At 46.4% G+C, this 19,028-nt stretch overlaps 1 protein-coding gene across 1 annotated transcript in view; it reads left to right on the top strand.

Annotated features, from left to right (window-relative positions):
* The window catches only part of PPID (peptidylprolyl isomerase D), a 78,799-nt gene that overhangs the window by 34,900 nt on the left and 24,871 nt on the right, over window positions 1-19,028 (top strand). The gene's annotated exons all lie outside the window — the stretch shown is intronic.

Raw genomic sequence — 19,028 nt, 5'->3', positions numbered from 1 at the left:
TGCACAAGATCATGCGGCGCGGGGTAAGCCCAGATCCACTGTCAGCAGTGTTGCCCAGGGGTGTGGAATTTAATAAAACATATACTTGTCCATGGGGTAGGTTGCTTTATAAATCTACTTGTCCTGTAACAAAATCCCTTTGGTGCCATGTAGTGTGGCGACAAATTCTGGCAGCAATCTAGTTATGTAAGAGCTCGGATATAGCCTCTCTGATTATGCCATGGCTCATACCATAGCAGTGTTTGAATACTTGCAATCCTCTTATGTTGCCATGTTTCCGCATATCCACATACTGGGGCTGAAGGTAGTGGTAGGCAATAGTTCCAGGGTTAGAATGCCCTTTTGAGTCTGTGCAAACCTTATAACCTGCATGTTTTAAGGGTTTTCAACAACTCTTCTCCAATCTTTTCCCATATTAAGTAATGTTGGAAATTTACTCCTGGCAATGGCAGACGTAAACCTTCTTCCAGATTTGGGAAAAAAGTGGTTGGAGAGAAAGCGAACTTGCAAACACTCAGATTTTCGCATGAGGAAATCTACACATGCATATTTGCTCATGCTAAAATGCAGTTCACAAATATTTTCTAGGAGTTCTATTTCTTGTCCTACTTCTGCAAATTCTTGGGAATTCTCGAAAGCCGTATAGCTGCACTTAATGCAAGGGCACATACCATTGGTGCATTTTTTAGACTTTCTTTAATAATTGGGCCCCAAATTTGGTCTTGCATTGACCATGACCTTTTTGCTTTTATTAAAATTCTCTGTCTCTCTGTTTCGGCTGGCTTCACTGTGAGTGATAGCATTCTTCTCTTTCACAAGGAGCATATCGGCACACAAAATAGTTTTGTTCAGTGCCAGTAACTACTGCGGCAGTGTGTGCTTTTGAGACCAAAATCTATTTTTGCTTTTGCCAATGTTTGTCATTGCGGTGAGGGCCCGGCATCTCCCACACCAATAAGGTTTTTAAAAAACCATGCCAAAACAATTACCAAAACTAAAAAGCTGACCACCAATTTCAGACCTATTGGCTTTGCCAGTGCTTCTTTATTTTTATTGAAACTGGTTACACTGATTTTCCATTATGAATATTTTTTGGAAATACTAGTATGCATCAACACATGTTACTAAATGATGCTGCAAAGAAATGGTACCTGAAAATTCTCAGTAGTTTAGCAAAATGTATTTTTTCCTGCTTTCATTTTATTATGAACATTTTATTTTGAAAACAAAGAATCGTCAACTTTACTTTCAAGGTTCTGCAAATATTTGCATCAAATCAGAGTGCATTTTGGGAGCATTATACATAGCCTCATATTGCTAAACTTTTGAAAATGTGTGTACTCATTTTTATACTGGAACCACGGTCAGTACAGTCAGAGCTTAGAACATTTACTTAGAGCGCTCACCCTAATACTGAAGGTTTTCAATTAATGAACCATAAATACAAGTTTGAACAGCATTTACATACGGACAAAAATATTACCTTAACTGCAGACAGTGCCCTTCTCTGAACCATAATGTTTACTGCAAACTGGCAGCCAAAGGGTTTGTGCTGCAGGGGGTTGGGCCTACTTGTCCCAAGGACAAAATACACTTGAAAACTTGTTGCCCTTGACCCCAAACAATATGTCCTGGGCATCGGGCTATAGGAATTCCACATCCCTGTTGCCTCTAGACCACAGTTTCTCTATGAATGATTGGATGGGTGTGCTCTTGGGTGCGCTACACTGCTCTGCATTATTTCCTTGTTGGCTTGCATTGCATTGAATGAGTGCTGAGAAGTCCTTAAAGCTGGACGGTGAGTGTCTTCCTGAGTGAGGGGTGTTGCTTTCGGTGCAGTAAAGTGATTAAATGAGCGCTCTTCCAGCGGCGAATAGATATTGAATGTACTTTTGTTGCATTGTGTAGCTGCTGATAGGGAGGTATTCGTTTCTAGGCGCATTGGTCACCCCCCTGTCCCACATCCCTGCCTTCCTTTGTCCTGGGGTCCCCCGTTCCTCGCTATACTATCACTGTCAATCCAAGTTGTTTTTCTCCAATGCAGGCTGCAGTGCCCGGCGCTGTCCACGGGAGGGCACTGCAACTTGTTTACTGCAGCGTGGAGAACAATGGACTCCTGCAGGATCGGGGAGGGGGGGGGGGGGGGAGGGGGTTGTTTGTCACTTCTTGGACTCTGTTTTGTATGGTGTGTGCATTATCCGGACCTGGTGCCCACTCTCCCCTTGCTACATTCTTGCACACTGCTTCTTTGGCGAGGGGAGGGGGCAGAGTTAAACGCCCCCCCTTAGGCCGTTTTGGGGTATTTTCATAGTTAGAGCGGCGTGTGTCTGCCTGTTTCCTGGGCTCCCAGCGGATCGCTTACTGTTGGCACAGCGGTTTTTAAAATGTCGTTTTACTCCATCTATGGGTTCATATTTAATCTGCTCCCGATAGCCGTTATTTATTTGTTGGCCATCTCAGACAGCAACTAAAACCTTTAGACGTTTGCGGCATCTTTATTCTTGGTGACTATTTACTGTGTTACACACTTTGCGATGATACACAGTCTGTGTACCCCATAACAAAGTGCAATAAACGGATACACACGAAAGGTAAGGATTTCAATTTCGCCTCATCTGGACCTGCATTAATTTCAATTCTGTTTTTTCCATGTTCTTGTGGTGACAAGAACTATATATGTAGTGATAGTGATATCACACCTATATCTGCAGTAATAATGATCTCTCGCCTATAACTGCAATAATGGTGATCCCACACCTCGATCTGCAGTGTTGGTAATCTCACACCTATCTAAACAAATAATGATCACACCTATAGCTGCAGGAATACTGATCTCGCGCCTATATCTACAGTGATGGTGATCTCACACCTGTAACTGCAGTCATAGTAACAATACATGGGTATATGTAATATCCACTCAGTCCTTATTCCAAAATGAGTGGGTATTAACATTTTTGATGCGTTAGATTAATGTGATTAAAAAAAATCACATTAATAAGAGCCAGTACCATTTACAATACAAAACTCACACTAGTACAAATGCAATGCAATAGATTTCGCAGTTACAACAAAGTGAGCTATTGCCATTTTGCATAACACCATTCGATTAATGCTTCACGAAGGGAAAAAAAAAACAATAACATTTACAATGCCAATAGCTCAAAATAATGTAATTGCGAGACCTATTGCATTGTAAATGCTTGTTATTATTGAGGTCATTTTGTCAGAGAGAAGCATAAAAAGCTATTGAAAATGTAGGCTTTCCTTGATCAGCCCACCGCTAGTAAGAGAATGAAAAGGGTTGGCAGAAGGAAGAGCTGGCAAGAAGAGCAGAGCTAATTATGCAATAAGTACTGATTATAGATAGGGGTTTGCTGATTCGTAAAGAGTAGACACTGAAGTTTTTAACTTCTTGAAGTCCGAGAATAGTTTTTGGTAGGTGGCTGATCAGCAGCAATAGCAGTTTGCTATCCAGTGCTCTTGCAGGCCTTGACCATACTTGTAGTGCCTGGGTGGATTAAGGCAGTGTGATCAGCATTAACAAATTCACACAGCTGTCTTAAGTGTTCTTTTCTGCATCTTTTGGGATAACACAGCTAGCAAGATAACTTTGCGGTGCCCATTTACACTTGGTCTCATGAGTGAAAATTGTTTGAAATTTTACCAACTGCCTCTTTTTGCAGTGCATGGGACAGTACAACACCAATCTGCATTTATAACCAGTATGTTCGAGGCATATGAGCTGCAGATTGTACACTTGGCATAGATCGCCATCTGGTGTTGGGCCCGGATGTTTGCAGTTTGTTTTTCTTCTTGGACAGTCTTTGGAAGTCACGAGTTTGGTGACTCCTCCTTCGGTCCGTACTGCGCATGGGCTTCGGCTCCATCCTCAGATTGTTTTTTTCCGCCATCGGGCTCGGATGTGATACTTCGTGCTCCGGCTTCGAACTTCTACGGTTCCAGCCTCGACGGAAAATCCTCGATTCTTCGAGTTCCTTCATCATCTTCATCTCTCGAAGCGGCACTTTCTCCATCCCGTTCATCGACACCGGCCTTCGGGCCCTCCGCGACTCCGGTCCCGGCCGATGGAAAGGACTCCGTTCAAAAAGTGCCCAAAATGTGGGTCTAAATTTCCCCACACCGACCTCCATCAGGTGTGTAACCTTTGCCTCTCTCCGGAACACGAGGCTAGAGACTGCCCCGCCTGCAAGTCTTTTCGATCGAAGAAGACCATCCGAGATCGAAGAGCTCGACGCACCATGGCGCACTCATCCTCCGCAGCTCCACCGGACATCTTCGGAGACGACGCCGAAGCTTCGGGGCAAACACACACCGAGCAGGAGGAAGACGTCAGCGCTTCCGAGGCCGACGACTCCGACGTGGAGGACATTACACCAGCGCAGCGGGCCGTGAGTAATATGCCCCCTCCTACCCCCACACCGAAAACCAAAGAGACTCAGGTTACTCCCTCGCCTGCCGGCCTGGGCAAAACCAAAACCAAAACTTCGATCACCCCACCTTCGGGCCCGGTGTCGAAGCTCCCAAAGTCTCATGGCAGCTCGGGATCGAGCCAGCCGACACCCGGTGCCGAAAAACAGCATCCGGCACCGAAGACTGCAAAATCCAGCTCGACTCCGAAACCACCGGTGCCGAAGCCTGGACACTCGGTGCCGACCAAACACAAACACAAATCTGTCGGCACCGATGCTCCGGCGCCGAAACATCATTCGACGCCGAAACACCCGGAGACCTCAAAAAAGCATGGCGCACACAGACCATCGAAACCCCCGGTTCCGAAATCACCGGTGCCGACAGACGACTCGACACCATTGGCTCTGTTTACACCAGACCCTTTACAAAAGACTTTGTCCAAAGATCCTAAAACTGGGCTTTTGACTTTAACTACCAAGAAAAGACGCCTTGATGCTCCGGCTCCTCCTCCTCCACCCAAAAGGAAGGACTCTGCTACTTCTCCCCTCAGAGTGCCCTCCCCACTACCGCCTCCCCTACCCCTCCACCTCCTCCACCACCTCCACCTCACAGGTCTCCGCCACCTGTACCTCACTACGATCCGACCCCATCCCCAGATCCGGATGATGGGGATCCGGACAATTACCCGGCGGACGCCCCAATGGATCCCACTCCACCAGGGACCCCAGATCCATGGGAGGATTACAATAACCCTGATATACCCAATGTACCTTAGGACGACTTATACCCATCAAGACCGTCTCCTCCAGAGGACTCCTTAGGGTTTCACCATTTAGTGCAGAGAGCAGCACACTACCATGGGGTGGACATGCACAGTGAACCAGTAGAAGAAGACTTCCTACTGGATACATTTGATATACAAGACCAATCCACTTCCATTTTACCCATGCTTAAGGGTGTCACCAAGCACGCTACAGAGGTGTTCAAAGACCCTGTCAGAGCCAGAGTACTGAACCCTAGAATAGAGAAGAAGTATAAGGCGGCACCCACAGACCCTGCTTACATCAAGGGCCCTGCTCCCCTAGATTCCCTAGTTGTCTCCACAGCTAGAAAGCGGGCTAACTCCCAATCCTCAGGAGATGCCCCACCGCAAGACAAAGAATCTAAACTTCTGGACGCGTCTGGTAAACGCACCGCCTCCCAAGCTGCAAACATGTGGCGCATTGCAAACACACAAGCACTGCTTGCGCGATATGATAGAGCACACTATGACGAACTAGAGGCTCTTATGCAGCACCTTCCAGAAAAATACAAGCACAAGGCTCATGACCTGATACAGGAGGGTAAACTAATTACAAACACCTCCATTAAGTGTGCCCTCGATGCAGCCGACACTGCTTCTAGGGCCATAAATACCAGTGTCCTGCTTCGTCGCCACGCCTGGCTCAGGATCTCAGGTTTCAAGCCTGAAGTCCAGGCATCCATACTCAATCACCCCTTTGACCAGGAAACACTCTTTGGGCCAAAGGTAGACGAAGCGCTCGAAAAGATGAAGAAAGACACAGACACAGCAAAGTCTATGGGGGCACTCCAAACACAAGCCTCCAAACGTTCCTTTCGACGCTCGTCCTTTCGTGGCACAGGCAGAGGCTCCTCCACCGATAACGCCTCTACCTCCTACAAGTCCCCTCCTCAAAATACCTTTTCAAAGGGCAATCAGAGAGGTGGTTACAGGGGTAACAACAATAAGGGCAGGGGCAAAACCAACAACACCCGTTCTGCCACCCCCCCCGCACAATGACTCCCCTCCGCTCCCCCCAGACCATTCCACTCCGGTCGGGGGCAGACTACAAAACTTTATCCACGTATGGGAGTCCATAACATCGGACAAATGGGTAACCCAAATCATTCGGTCAGGGTACTGTCTCGAACTAACATCTACCCCACCCAATATCCCACCAAGGCACCGTCCAATGTCTCAAGAACATTCCACACTGCTCAAACAAGAGGTACTCTCACTCCTCCAAAAACACGCTATAGAGCAGGTCCCCGTCAATCAACAAAATCTAGGGGTCTACTCCCTATATTTCTTAATACCAAAGAAAGACGGGACCCTCAGACCCATTCTCGACCTCCGGCCTCTAAATGCCTACATACACTCAGACCATTTTCACATGGTCACCCTACAGCAAGTCCTCCCACTCCTCTGCCAGGGAGACTTTCTCACAACCTTGGATCTGAAAGACGCATACTTTCACATTCCAATACACCCCTCTCACAGGAAATACCTCAGGTTCGTGGTGGACGGGCAACATTACCAATTCACGGTTCTCCCCTTCGGGGTCACCACCGCACCGCGGGTGTTTACCAAATGCCTAGCAGTAGTAGCAGCACACCTCAGACGTCAACACATTCACGTCTTCCCTTACCTGGACGACTGGCTGATAAAAGCCGCGTCCTACGACCAATGTGTGCAGCATACAAACAGCACCATCCAACTGCTCCACCAGCTAGGCTTCACGGTGAACTACCAAAAGTCCCACCTCATACCATCTCACACAAAGCAATATCTCGGGGCCACTATAGACACCTCCAAGGGTATTGCCTATCCAAACTCAGCCAGAATCACAAGCATTCAAGCCTTACGCAAAACATTCCTTCCTCAACACTCTCTTCCAGCAAGAGTGTTTATGAAGCTCATAGGAATGATGGCGTCTTGCATCTTCATAGTGCCCCATGCAAGACTCCACATGCGTCCACTTCAGGAGTGCCTAGCACAACAGTGGAACCAGGCCCAGGGTCAGCTGACGGATCTGGTGTTGGTGGACGGCCGCACACATCACTCTCTGCAGTGGTGGAACACCACAAACCTTTCCAAAGGGCGGCCGTTCCTGGACCCGGTTCCTCAGGTGATTCTAACAGCGGACGCATCGCTCTCCGGCTGGGGAGCGCACCTCCTACACCTCACCATGCAAGGTCTATGGACGCCACAGCAAAAATCGCTCCACATCAACCACCTGGAGCTCTTGGCGATCTTTCTAGCCCTAAAATCTTTCCAAAAACAGATTTCGGGCAAAGCAGTCCTCATTCGCACAGACAATATGACTGCGATGTATTATATACAAAAACAGGGGGGGGACACACTCTCCCCAGCTCTCCCGCTTAGCCCAGAGCATATGGAGATGGGCAATTCCCCAAAACATCTTTCTCCTGGCACAGCACGTTCCAGGCGTACAAAACACCATGGCAGATCTGCTCAGCAGACAAACACAACAACTACACGAATGGGAACTGCATCCACAAGTTCTTCACCCATTCTTCCAACAGTGGGGGCATCCTCAGATAGACCTCTTCGCCACCCACGAAAACAAAAAATGCCCAAGCTTCGCCGCCAGATACCCACACCCATTGTCCAAGGGCAATGCGATATGGATGAACTGGTCAGGCAGATTTGCATACGCCTTTCCACCTCTCCCACTAATTCCATTAGTGGTCAGGAAGCTACAACAGCACTCCCTCACACTCATTCTGGTAGCTCCGACGTGGGCCAGGCAGCCGTGGTACACCACGCTACTACAACTGTCAGTGGTACCACATCAAAAATTGCATCTATCCCCATGCCTCCTAACCCAGAACCATGGAGAAATCAGGCACCCGGACCCAGCTCAGCTCAACCTGGCGATCTGGCTCCTGAAATCCTAGAATTCGGATACCTTAACCTTCCCCCTGATTGCATGAACATCATCATGGAAGCCAGACGTCCTACCACTAGAGCATGCTATGCCGCAAAGTGGAAAAGATTCGTAATTTACTGCCGTAACAATACAATCAACCCTCTAGATGCATCCATACAGCACATAATATGCTATCTGCTCCATCTTCACAGGTGTAACCTGGCATATTCATCCATACGCCTACACCTAGCAGCGATCGCTGCCTATCTACAAAACAGGCAGCATTTATCACTCTTCAGAGTGCCCGCTATTAAAGCCTTCATGGAAGGCCTTAAACGAGTAATTCCTCCCAGGGCACCACCTTCCCCTGTATGGAATCTAAATTTGGTTCTTACACGTCTAATGGGTCCGCCCTTCGAACCAATGCACAAATGTGAGCTACAGTTTCTCACCTGGAAAACAGCTTTCCTTGTAGCTATCACTTCCCTTAGAAGGGTTGGTGAAATACAGGCGTTCACCATACAGGAACCCTACATACAAATGCATCACAGCAAGGTCATACTTCGCACAAATCCGAAGTTTCTGCCCAAAGTCATTTCCCCCTTCCACCTCAATCAATCAGTGGAATTACCTGTCATCTTTTCGCAACCCCAATCTGTTGCAGAAAGGGCCTTACACACGCTTGATGTAAAAAGGGCGTTACTATACTACATACAAAGAACGCAACCCTTCAGGAAGACTAAACAATTGTTCGTTTCCTTCTCTCCACCACATAAAGGCAACCCCATTTCAAAATCAGGGATAGCTAGGTGGATTGTAAAATGCATACAAATTTGCTATCAAAAGGCAAAGAGAACATTATCTGTTCCCCCTAAAGCCCACTCTACAAGAAAGTTAGGGGCTTCTATGGCTTTTCTAGGGAATATACCCTTAGATGACATCTGCAAGGCAGCCACATGGTCTACACCGCACACCTTCACAAAACACTACTGTGTAGATGTGCATTCCAAGCAGCAAGCTAGGGTGGGCCAGGCTGTACTAAAGACACTTTTTCAAACAGCTGCAACGGATACCGGTGGTCGCCGCTAGGGTTGGGTACTGCTATATAATCTATGCTAAGTGTACAATCTGCAGCTCATATGCCTCGAACGGAATATGCTACTTACCAGTATGCATCTGTTCTTGGCATGTAGAGCTGCAGAGTTGTACACGCCCACCCGCCTCCCCGGCTACCTGTATCCGTTCCAGTACATCTTATTTAGATACAACACATGGGTTTCTCACTGTTATCACTACGCTCCATCATTTCCCTGTTGGCGAAAAACAATCTGAGGATGGAGCCGAAGCCCATGCGCAGTACGGACCGAAGGAGGAGTCACCAAACTCGTGACTTCCAAAGACTGTCCAAGAAGAAAAACAAACTGCAAACATCCGGGCCCAACACCAGATGGCGATCTATGCTAAGTGTACAACTCTGCAGCTCTACATACCAAGAACAGATGCATACTGGTAAGTAGCATATTCCTTTTTATAATTTTTTTTTAAATTCATTTGACGAACCAGTAATTGGTGGCCTTATGCTGTAGTTCCTGTTGGGAGTGACCTAACCAGTCACTGCTTTTTAGGTCTTGCCTGCAGAGAGCAGTAGCTATTTTCAGAGTCTTCGTGTAACCAATATTCACATGTTTATTCACACATATAGTACAGATGAGCAGGTTTTTGGTCATTTACCACCTCTCCGCCATCACAGCCTTTTTGCCTCAGCCCAAAAACAGCTGCTTTCCCTCCATTCCCATTTAATAAAAAAAAATGGCCATGGTGTTTACCTGTCCGCTTGCAATGGATTTTTGTTTTTTACAACTCTGGTAGGTGCCACGTAGAGCTTTGCCCAAATACCTCTTTGGCAGACATTAAACTGCCAATGTGCGCACTGCGACTAGTATGCCATCTTGCTGGACATCTACTGACTTGCCCACTGTGTTTTTTCTGTCACACAACCGTTTTAAGTTTGAAATATTAGTATAACCAGCAAAGAAAAGAATAGCTGTAGTATTACATGTATTTTTTGTATGGCAGTCTATTTGCCAGGAAGGGTCTAGGGATGTAATCTGTTTTATGTTGATGCTCATTTTAGGTCTGCCTAAAATGCTTGCGAGTGTTATAAGCAAATCCTAAACGAGTTGAGGATGCTGTTAATGATGCAGGCCGCAAATAGCCCCAAATACAGTGTTTGTTTACTTTAATATGCCAGCGAGATTGGTAATCCCTGGAGGTCCGCTTGGCTTCTCTTCAGTGGGATAGGCGGGCATATTACACCTTTGAAGAAGGCTCAACAAGCACTTGCATCTCCCTCTTTCTGATGTAATGAGTAAATACAACCTATCCATTGGAACTCTTTTGTTGGAGACTCAGGCAACAGAGTTTAATGATCCCTTGGTAGTAGAATGAAAGACACATTTGTGGGCCTAGGGAAAAACTCACTTCAAATTCACTGGTTGTGTAAAGCAACCAGCAAAGATAAATCTGCACCCTCGGGCCCTAAACTTCTTTAAGCTGGCCCATATTTAGGAAGTGTATTTGTAGAGGCCCATAACAGGTTGAGACCAGTCCCTTTGCAGAACCAGGAATGTAGGAGACTTGATGAGATGGGTTGTAATGTCATGGCTTCAAACGCTATGGCTGGTATCGTCTGTTGCTCCTCTATGCTTTGGGAGACGGATAGCCTTTCATCAAATCTTTTAGTTTGTGAATGGTGGTTAATAAACCGCAAATTAAAGGCCAGTAAGATGCAGTTGCAAGGCCTGTGGCCACCAGGTTTTCTTTTTCTGTAGACCTGTCTGGATGCAGTCATCTTATTTCTAGGTTACGTTTTAGACTAAGCTCAGACATTGAACATTGTTCAGCCTATTTAGAAAAAAGTTAACTGTTCCTTTAAGAGTTTTGCTTGGGTATGAAATTGCCTTTAAAAAAAAATGAAAACAAAATTAAATAAAAATATTAAGACGAGGCTTTTGGCACGAGGAACAAGTTGGCTTAATTAAACGCAGCAGCCAGGAGAGCATCGACAGAGTAACGTCTGAAGACAATCTTGATGTACAGAGGTTTTGGCTGGCATTATATACAGTTCTTGAAGTACAATAAACCGATTACACATGTTTGTAGAGCATGTGGGTCCGGGCCTAGTCGTAAATTAGAAGTACAACCGTCTGATAATGGGGACACTGGTGGCTCTCGGCCTCAGAGAGCTAGTGTGGGCCACTGAGTGTGTGTGTTCAGATGTCCAGCATGAGGAGTGCATGATCACTACATGTGGTGTGCGTGCTGTGTCCTGATTGGCCGAGTGTTCCTAACTACATGTGTCATCTAACTTTGTGGTATTTTGGGAACGTGAGCATTCGGCCAAATGTGTTTTATTGGGGACAATTTCCTGTGACCTGTTTGTTGTGCAGCTGCCTATCTGTGGGATCGATCGGGGTTTTGCCTGGTTATGCCTTTGTCTTCAGGCTGAGTGTAGCCCCACCGGTGACCTATCAATCGATAGGCCCGGGTTTGGGGTGCAGGGCTGGGCTTGAGTCGTAGGGCCTGTCTGACCACTTATCTTAGACGCTGGGTTGATGGGGAGGTCATTTTGGAGGAATTTGACAGCAAGGATATGAGCTAGTTGTTTCGTGTGCATTGAACATGGCTGTCATTGATATCATATTTACCGACATTCTCATTATTGTGCATACAGTTGTCATAGTGTACATCTACATTGCTTTTACTAGTTTTGGCATTGTTATGCGTGCATAGTCAATGGCGTACTTCAACATTGCATTTACTGGTATTACAGCTGATGGGCCTGCATCTTTATCCCATTCACCGATATTAACATCCATCCTCTAGTGGGAATTGTCAACTACACATTTTCCTTGTACGTCATGACAGTCACATTATTCAAGATGGTGTTTGTTGCTGTAGTGTTTTTCTTTTTCTAGCTATTTGCATACTACCTAATTTGAGGACTGCGTTTATACAGCTGGAAACCCCCACTTGTAGGAAACCACACAATAGTTGCACAAGAATGAGAACTGGAAGTATGTGAATAGTTTGGACATCCATAAAGGAATCCAAGAAAAAAATACTACAAAACCAGTCCTGCTCAGGGGCGCCTCTCCTTCATATCAGCTGGACAATGCAGTTCTTGGATGGCAAGAGCGAGAGTTCAGTTTGACATAATTTCCAGGAATAAAAGTACAACAGGAAGCACCAATCTTGGCACACAACCTACCCTCCATCGCGGTCATAAATTCCAACATGTACCGATGTGCATCACCATAAGGCGAATGGCTCTCATTTCTTTCTTGAAAGCTTTTAGGCAGAGTCCCCCCCCCCCCCCCCACCCCCACCCCCGCATTTACTTGAGTTTCAGAAAGTCTTAATTCTTTAAGAATGTCCTTATACTGAGCCCAGCCAGTATAATCAGCAGTTATTATTCTTTGAGCCTGATGCAACAGAGTTTTCTTCTGTAGCAGATGTTGGGACAGCTCCGACCAGGGATGACCAGTGTTTGGGTGGGTGTGTGTATAGTGATCAGGGAGTAGAGGCCCCACCATCCGGGCACAAGCTGGGTGTAGGCGAGCTTGCTGCATTGCCAATACATATACATCAACACGGAGGTGCCCCATTGCAGGTCCGGTATATATATGCATTATTACTTCACAGTGCTCGTTAGCACCAAGTGGTATGACTCCTTTGTCTCTGAAAAGCAAATGATACAGTGTAAATTTCAGCACAATTGGGGGTTGTCCCTTTCTCTCCAACTATGTGTACCAATTAATCTTGGTATCCCAGATTTCCTGGCGCAGGGTGTCTATGCTGATGTTTGATCCCCCTCCCATGGGACTAGTTTCCCCTAGTGTGGTCTAGGTGAGCGGGCCTGCACTGGAATTCCATATCCGAGGTTCATTTATCCTTAAATATCACGCTACTTACCTTCTGTAATGCATTATCTGGTAGAGATAATATCTAGCTGCAGATTCCTTACCTCTGAATTTCCCAGGCATCCGGCTGAATCCTGAAACGTTTGTATGAGCAGTACCCCTGCACGTGCCACCGGGTGGCTCCATATGGCTCCGCATGACATTGTCTGCATCATTACGTCGGTTATGACATCGTGATCACCTATATAGGCGTCACTCAGACACCAGTACTTCTCACCTCTCCACACCAGAAGCGCAGAGCCATGAAGTGACTGACTTGCGTGTGTCCTTTGTTAGGATGGATTTCTTTTTCAGGACCCTAGTTATAAGTCTGCAGAGTGGGGAGGCATGGGCGGGTCTGTAAGGAATCTGCAGCTAGATATTGTCTTTACCAGATAATTCATTACCAAAGGTAAGTAACTTGTTCATCTGATAGATTTCTAGCTGCAGATTCCTTGTATTTTGAATAGATACCCAAGCCATACCACCCTGGCAGTGGGCTGCGGACAGATCTCACACTAGAAAGTCTGCAGGACTGAACGGGCAAAATGCCCGTCTCTACAGACCTGGCTGTCCAGGCAGTAGTGTTTGGCAAATGTGTGCAAAGATGCCTACATTCCTGCCCGGCAGATGTCCAGGACTAGGACACCCTGAGCCAATGCTGTGGCCGCAGCCTTACCCCCCTGGTGGAATGAGCTGTTAAGTCCTCATGGGGCTGTTTCTTAGCTAGAGCATATCAGATCGTAATGCAGAGAATGACTCAGCGAAAAAGAACCCAGAACCAACACAACACAGATTGCAACCAATCTTCACTACAAGCGACCGTGTCAAATACAACTTTACTCATATAGACTGACCACTCCATCATCCACTTCCAAATCAACACACCAAGTCAACACCCCAACCAAGTTCATAGAAGCAGACTGGCTAGGCTCTCTCTGCACAGATAACCTAGCCCGCAGACAACCTCAACAAAGACATCAACTATGTCAAGTACTGAATCGAGAAATGAGCAGACTCTCCCCGACCCAGGGAACAGTCTATCCCGAACTGCCAGACCAGGTTCAGCCCTTAGGAGCAGGGTCAAGACTAACTTGCATATGGCTGGGTCCAAACTGGGGGGCGTGGTGAGCAAAAGAATGATGGAATAAATACTTTGTGACTGAGGGTGAATGTTTGCATTGCTCAGCATTCAGTCTATCGTTGGTTCCTTTTGCGCATGTGCTGTAATGCACCCTGCCTTAGGGCTCCAAAACCTGCTGTAGGGGTGACTTGCATATAACCCATGCAGTGTCTTTGGTATCGTACACAGAAGTGGACCTTGTCATGTTTTCAAACATGGTTTGCACCATGTCACATAGCCCTCAATTGAAGTCTGTGTGGAATTTGTGTTTGGGTCCCTTAGGGTGGCATAAGAATTGCTTCAGCCCTTAGGTACCCTCTTTAGTACCCATGCCCTAGGTACCTATTGCTAGGGATTTACAGGGGTGCTAAATTCCTTAGCCAATTGTGAAACAATCCGTCATTTTGTTTTAAGGAAGGAGCACTGAGGTCTGGTTAGCAGGCCTCAGTGCACTGTCAGTTGAAAGTCAGCATCCAGTAGCTAAAAAGGAGGCAAAAAGTGAGTGTGTATGTAGTGGGGGTTGGTGGGGGGGTTCCACTACTGCAACAAAAACCCAGTTTCCTACATCTAGACAGACCATTTTGTCAGGAGGGCACTTTGCCCACTAGGTCCTGCAGGAAATTGTGGTTTGAGTCCATTTACAGTCTCTCCTTTAATTGTTGTTGATTTCATATCTATTTTAAAAGGTGAGAAAGCTGTGCTCAAATCTCTATCAGAAGAACAAATTACATAACTTTGTTAACACTCCTTCTGGTAGAGACTGATTCCTCGTGGATCCTCCTCTTTCTGTGATTGGACTGTACCCAAGTCTAGGAATCTGCTCATGACTAATTTGTGCTTGGGGCTTTGCATCTGGGCGTGCTGGCAGCCTTGAAAACAGATGTCAGCGTGCAGGGGTGGGGCCTATATGGACTCTGCTTGTCCTTTCGGGAGCAGAACAGCGTCCGTGTTGCGCCACACTGTGCATAGAGGTACTGCTGAAAAGTTTCTAGATCCAGTCTGATGCTGGAGGAACATTCAAAAGGTGAGTAATCTGTGGCTAGATAGTCTGTACCAGAAAGCGCGTTGCTGAAGGTTAGTAACATTTCCATTTAGGTTTAATAGTTTTGAACTTTAAAAAATAAAAAGATGCAACATGTTTGAATTCTACTAAACGGAGCACCCTCTTGCAATGAGGACAACTTTGAGGATAGTTGCATATGTAACCATGAATAAAAGAAAAAAACAGTTTCAGGAGTAGAATGAATCCATTTCTATCCTATGTGAAATGCATTTTAGTATGCATGTTTTGTTCCCTGCTGCAGTTGCTCCAAAAGACATGGTGCAAAAAGAACAATTGATGGACAGAATGCAGAACAATGTCATACGTTCACCCCAGTACAGAGATCTGCACCTAAATCCATCGTTTTTTGCTTCCCATGCCATTCCAGTTTGAACTCCGCCATATGCAAATCAGTCTTGACCCTGCACGTGTTTGTTTTCGGCCCAGGGAGGACCTGGCTTGGCAGTTCGGGCTGGACTGTTGCCATTGGAACAGGGTCAAGACTGATTTTTATATGGCTGGGTCAGACCTGGGGTGGCGTGGTTAGCAAAAGAACGATAGATTAAACACAGGTCTTTGTGACTGGGGTTGAATGTTTGCATTGTTCAGCATTCCATCCATCATTTTTAGGTCTCGCCTGGGCCAGCGCTTTAGCGCTGCTCTGGCGAGAGCTTTAGTAAACGCGGATTTGGAAGTGCAAACTAGTGCTTTTCAAGCCTCCAAATACAGTGCATGTGCGCCGGGCGCGCGCACCATTTGTCAGCCTGCCTGATCACCTTCTCGGCCGCTTTGATGTTTTCAGTGAGCCGCGCGGCCACTGAACATCAAAGCGGCCGCGAAAGTGATCACCATTTGCCACCCCCTCCCTTTCAACGCACGCCTTTGATTTGCAGTGATATTGTCTTCGTGCACGGTGTCTTTTTTGCTCGCCCACGGCCGGCGTCTCTTCCGCTTTGCTGCACGTTCGCCACCCGCAACTCTCACCAGTCTCCTGTTAATCTGAAATATAATTCCCTTTACGGTAACCTCAACAACGTTTTTGGATTGCGCTGTCCAGTTTTTCTGGCATGTCACTGTTTCATCAGCAGTCCTTCAAACCAGCTTTTGATCGCGCACAGCCAGCGTCTCTTCTGCCTTGCTGCACGTTCGCCAGCCACAGCTCTCACCAGTCTCCTGTTACACTAACAGGTTTCACTTCTCACGATGCACAGGTCACGTATTGTCGCACACAGGTGTAAACAGGAGGTCTAAACGTGAGGCGCTCCTCCCTTCCACCCCAAAGGCTTTGATCTCCGAGAAGGGATTAGCTTCCCGGAGATCAAAGGCACCTACGGTAAAGCGATTGCCCTCTGCCAACGCATTACCTCAACACTCGATAATGGCATCTTCCCTACCTGTGGGGCCTCTACATATGTCAGTTAAAATGGCTAAAGCTCACCAGAAAGCTGCCATGCCTGGTCCTGATGATAATTGGATGTTAATCTCGCAAGTTAACTGCGCTATACTACAGGTGCCCTCTGCACGCTAGAATCCATTGGCCCTGCGATCAGAGCATACTGGAGCGATGAGATCAAACTTACTGCATACTATATACTGTCAAAATGGTGCCAGGATGACTGAACACTGCTGTGCCTAGCTCCAATAACAATTAACTATGAACCTCTCAATTAAAGGCAAGGAGCACAACCGCACAAAGTTAATAGCGCTATACTCCAGGCCTCACTGCACACTAACATCCCTCGACCCTCCAATTGGAGCAAGCACGAGCGATAGGGACAGTAAGCGTGAGCAACAGGAGTACAAACCAACTTAATTCTGCGCAACTAAATTAATTAAGATCACACCAAAGCACTTCATAGCGGAAAATAATATATGTAATATATTTTGCGCTCACATCTTCCTTATAAATCAGCTTGCGACGTGTGGTTGGCGTGCCGAGGATATACATAAGTACAGACCGAGTAGGAATCTGCACCAACAATTACTGCCATAGACTATAATGAGGAACTCTATGGAAGTTTCATCACTTTTATCACGCATCTCTCAGCCTCTCACATGCTCACAATGGTAAACCATATTTAACCACCAAAACCATCAACACCGAGTAACACGCTGTGGCCTGATTCTGATTGTGCAGGCTTAATGGCAGATTCCAGCCACCATTGTTTAAACACGAACAGCGCTTGTGAATGCATTTACCTGAGCACAAGGATGCAAGATCCACAGGCAAGCAATCTTAAAATATACTCTAACCTGCCTGCAGAGGAGCATACTCTCTCATACCATGCCTGCATTAGCCACTAGCCTGCTGCAATAGCAGTCATAAATTCAAGGAGGGTGAATGCGCACAGATTCTTTGCTGATCACTCAGTTGTGTCTCCACAGCAGTGTATCTCTGGACTTTTGGTGTGACAGACACAAGAGAAGGAACGTGCAGATCTTTGACAGACAGTCACAGGAACGTGCGACTCTTGTGGCCGCCGATACCGCAACATTATATCTGTCTTCTGTGCCAAAAATCGAAGGTAATCAATGTTGCTGTTGCTCGCAAAAGTGAGGCTTGTCTACCCACAGGGTAGCCCAGGAGAAAGCTTAAACCCTTGCAACCTACTTCTGCACCTCCATCACTACTAACCAGAACAAGCATTTGCAATGCAACAAGTCTCGCATTTGCAAGAGTTATATTGGCATTGTAAATGTGAATGCCATTAATTTGTGTTTTTAAAACCTGCAAGCGGTGCGTGAAGACGCACTTTGTTCTTATAGTCCTTGCTTACGAGAAGCAAGACTGGCAGTAAAAGAGGCGCAGTTTTGCTTCTCGTAAGCAACAACTATAAGTACAAAGTGTGTATTTTCGCACAGCTTGCAAGTTTCAAAACACATAAATAAAAGCCATTGTCACTTACAATGCCAATCGCTCAAACTCTTGCAAATGCAAGACCTATTGCATTGCAAATGCTTGTTTTAGGTCTCGCTGAGCCAGCGCATGCGCTGCTCTGCGAGACATTTACATAGTGGCTTTTCAAAGTGCTACCACAATCTTTTCCTGGCCTCAAGCTTGCGTTCACGTGCTCAGCCGCTATGTGGCTTTAATGGCTCATTAAGCCGTGCTCTCCCAAGTGCCTCGCTCTGCCCCTCTACCACCACAGAGCGCGTCCCTGCCATCACTTTCGCTGCCGAAGGGGGGCCCATCATTGGGCGTTAAACCGCTGGCAGCTACATCCGCTCTGACAAACGTTCCCTCCGATTGCCGATTTGAGCCTGGATTGTGAATGTGAGTTATGCACAAATTTCACACACACCCAACGGTTTTCCCAGCTAAAATTGTCAGGTGAATTTGTACAGGGGAAAATTCGCAGTTTCATATTTTACTGAAAGGTCCATCAGTTTGTGCTTGTCTGCTTATTAGTCTGTTTACTGGAGGTTATTCATGTGTGGATTGAGCCGTACAAACTAATGCCTGGCTTCCACTGTCAGCGTAATTTCTCCTTTTGCTTTTATGTATGGACTATCATCTTTTCACTGCTCTTTCTTTTCTAAATTGCCTACTGTATACTGTATTTGCATGTTTTGACGGGCAGAAGCATTTATTGTATTTATGAGGAGCGTTTCCTATATCCAAGTGAAACTGCATGTAAAATGTCATGTGTGCATTAATAGGAAGTTTAAGGCACTAACCTGTGAAATTGTGTAAATGGACTCCTTTAACGCGACACCCGCTTGGCTCCCGGGTACAGTCTATTTCCATAGACACTTCAGACCGATAAAAGCCACACCGACGCCTCGATCGCTTTAAT

The sequence above is a fragment of the Triturus cristatus genome, chromosome 2_2 (assembly GCF_964204655.1).
Source record: "Triturus cristatus chromosome 2_2, aTriCri1.1, whole genome shotgun sequence".
NCBI lineage: Eukaryota > Metazoa > Chordata > Amphibia > Caudata > Salamandridae > Triturus > Triturus cristatus.
Note: the sequence above shows the minus strand (reverse complement) of the source record. Positions and strands in the feature narration are given on the sequence as shown.